Source organism: Equus quagga, chromosome 8 (genome assembly GCF_021613505.1).
Source record: "Equus quagga isolate Etosha38 chromosome 8, UCLA_HA_Equagga_1.0, whole genome shotgun sequence".
NCBI classification, from domain to species: domain Eukaryota; kingdom Metazoa; phylum Chordata; class Mammalia; order Perissodactyla; family Equidae; genus Equus; species Equus quagga.
The window spans coordinates 41,384,952-41,388,131 of record NC_060274.1 but is presented as its reverse complement, the minus strand read 5'-3'; positions in this window follow the sequence as shown (position 1 = coordinate 41,388,131).

Below are 3,180 nucleotides of genomic sequence, written 5' to 3'. Positions count from 1 at the left end.
ATAGAAAAGTAATAAAGAGAGCCAGATCTAGTGGCCTAGTGGTTAAGTTTGGTGTGCTCCACTTCAGCGGCCCAGGTTTAGTTCCTGGGCACAGACCTACACCATTCATCTGTCAGTGGCCATGCTGTGGTAGTGGCCCACATACAAAAAGAGGAAGATTGGTGGCAGATGTTAGCTCAGGGTGAATCTTCCTCAGTAAATAATAATAATAATAATAATAATAATAATAATAATTTAGAAAGCATAAAAAAAACAGAATAGAACTTATGGAGGAGAAAATTACTGACCTCAAAGATAGAAACCTAGAAATGCTTCAGGTGGAGGAAGAGAGAGAACTAAGTTTTTTTAAAATGAAGAAATTCGTAGAGAAATATCCAACTCAATTATGAAAAGTAACACAAGGATTATAGGCATCTCAGAGGGAAAAGAGAGGGAGAAAGGAGCAGAGAGCTTGTTCAAGGAAATAATAGCTGAGAACCTCCCAAACCTGGTGAAGGAACTGGACTTACAAGTACACGAAGTCAATAGAACTCTTAATTACATCAATGCAAAAAGACCTTCTCCAAGGCATATAATATTAAAACTGCCAAAAGTTCAATGAGAAAGAAAAATATTAAGGTCAGCAAGAGAGAAGAAAATAATCACAAAGGAACCCCCACCAGACTCTCAGTGAATTTCTCAGCAGAAACCTTACAGGCTAGGAGAGAATGGAATGACATATCCAAAATACTGAAAGACAAAAACTATCAGCCAAGAATCCTCTATGCAGTGAAATTATCCTTCAGATATGACCGAGAAATAAAAGCTTTCCCAAATAAACAAAAGCTGAAGGAGTTCGTTGACACTAGACCTGCCTTACAAGAAGTGATGCAGGGAGCCCTCCTCCTTGAAACAAAAAGTCAAATGTTTACAAAGTTTTGATCAAGGAGATAAATAGACAGACAAAATCAGGAAACTGTATCTCTTTATCAGAAAAGATTAGCAAACACTTAATTATAACATAAAAGAGAAAGAAAGCATCAAAAATAACCATAAACACTTCAATTGAGTCACAAACTCACAACACAAAGAATAATAATTTGTGAGAACAAAAACGTAGAAGGGGAAGAGGAAGGTGATGGAACATGCTTAGGCTAATGGAGACAAGAGGCAATCAGAAAATGGACTGTCTCATCTATGAGATCTTTTATACAAACTTCATGGTAACCACAATACAAAAAATCACAGCAGAGTCATAAATCATAAATAAAGAGAAAATTGAGAAAACTATCACAGAAAACTACCAAACTGAAATGGCAGTCAGAGATACAAGGGAAAAGAAACAATGGAAATATAGAACAACCACAAAATAAAAGAAAAAAATGATATTATTAAGCCCTCATATATCAATAATCACTCTAAATGTGTGGATTGAATTCACCAATCAAAAGACACAGAGTGTGGGGACAGCCTGGTGGCGTAGTGGTTAAGTTCACGCACTCCACTTCAGCAGCAGCCTGAAGTTTGCAGGCTCAGATCCTGGGCTCAGACCTAGCACTGCTCATCAAGCCATGCTGTGGCAGCATCCCACATAACATAGAGGAAGAATGGCACAGATCTTGGCTCAGTGACAATCTTCCCCAAGCAAAAAGAGGAAGATTGGCAACAGATATTAGCTAGAAGCCAATGTTCCTCTCACACACCCACACACACAAAAAAAACACACACACAGAGTTGAGTGGATGGATTTAAAACCAATACCCAACAATATGCTGCCTCCAGGAGACAAATCTCAACTCCAAAGACAAACATAGGCCTGGAGTGAAGAGATAGATGATACTCCAAGCAAATGGCAAGCAGAAGAAAGCAGGTGTAGCCACACTTGTAGCAGACAAAGCAGACTTCAAGGTAAAAAATAATAAGAGACAAATATGGGCATTATATAATGATAAAAGGGGCATTCCACCAAGAAGACATAATATTTTTAATATATATGTACCTAACAGAGGTGAACCAAAGTATATAAGGCAACTATTAACAGATCTAAAAGGAGAAATTGACAGCAACACAATAATATAGAGGACCTCAACACCTCAACTTACATCAAGGGATAGATCTTCCAGAGAGAAAATCAACAAGGAAACAGTGGCCTTAAACGAAACACTAGACCAGATGGACTTAATAGATATATAGAGGCTATTCCACACAAAAGCAGCAGAATATGCGTTCTTCTCAATTGCACATGGAACATTCTCAATGATAGACCATATGTTGGGAAACAAGCCCAGCCTCAATAAATTTAAGAAGATTGAAACTATATCAAGCATCTTTTCTGACAACAATGCTATGAAACTAAAAATCAACTACAAGAAAAAAGCTGGGAAAGTCACAGAAAGGTAGAGATTAAACAACACATTTCTGAACAATCACTGGATCAATGAAGAAATCGAAGGAGAAATCAAAAAATGCCTGAAAAATGAAAATGAAACACAACATACCAACTCATATGGGATGCAGTAAAACTTATAGCAATACAGGCCTACCTCAACAAACAAGAAAAATCTCAAATAGGTAATCTTAAACTACACCTAAAAGGACTAGAAAAAGTGGAATAAACAAAGCCCAAAGTCGGTAGAAGGAGAGAAATAATAAAAATCAGAACAGAAATAAGGGAAATGGAGACAAAAGAAAGAAGAGAAAGAAAAAAATCAATGAAACTAAGAGCTTAGCCAGACCCACTAAGAAAAAAAGAGAGAAGACTCAAATAAATAAAATTAGAAATGAAAGAGGAGAAATTACAACAGACACAAAGAAATACAATGGAGTATAAGAGAATACTATGAAAAGCTATATGCCAACAAATTGGATAACCTAGAAGAAATGGATAAATTCCTAGAATTATACAACCTCCCAAAACTGAATCAAGAAGTAATAGAGAATATGAACAGACCAATCACAAGTAAAGAAATTGAAAGAGTAATCAACCACCCCACCCCACCCCCAAAAAAAGGCCAGGACCAGATGTCTTCTCTGGTGAATTCTACCAAAACTTCAAAGAAGATCTAATACCTATCCTTCTCAAACTATTCCAAAATATTGAAGAAGACAGGATGCTTCCTAATTCATCTGCAAGCCAAACATTACCATGATACCAAAACCAGACAAGGACAACACAAAAAAATGAAAATTACAGGCCAATAT